Raw genomic sequence first — 415 nt, 5'->3', positions numbered from 1 at the left:
TTCTGATCTGTTTTAGCAGAGGACTTTAGAGCCCTAATGGCTCAAGGGTTGGACTTGATGATCTTGGAGGTCCCTTCCAACCTAAAGGATCTATGATTCCAAGTAGCAGGGACCTAATATATACCAAGGGCACTAGGAGAAGGTGCCTGTGGCCCACTGTGGAGGCAGAGGGGCCCTGGAGGCCTTTGGGTCACCCGAGCTCCCAGGGAGGGGCTGGGTCTGGACATGACCCTGTGTGCCTGGGGCCCTGCCAGGGTACAGGCTGAGCTCGGCCCCCTCGGGCAGGGCTCCTGGGGAGCCAGCAGTGGCTGCAGCAATGAAAGGGGGCTCAACACACCCCAGGACTCCCCTTCCTTCCCCTGGCTGTGTTATTCCAGGTCAGCACCGGGCACCTCTCAGGTCTGCTTTACAAACC

This window comes from Merops nubicus, unplaced genomic scaffold, assembly GCF_000691845.1.
Source record: "Merops nubicus isolate BGI_N331 unplaced genomic scaffold, ASM69184v1 scaffold45545, whole genome shotgun sequence".
In the NCBI taxonomy this organism is placed as follows: Eukaryota; Metazoa; Chordata; class Aves; order Coraciiformes; family Meropidae; genus Merops; species Merops nubicus.
This window is presented reverse-complemented; position numbering follows the sequence as displayed.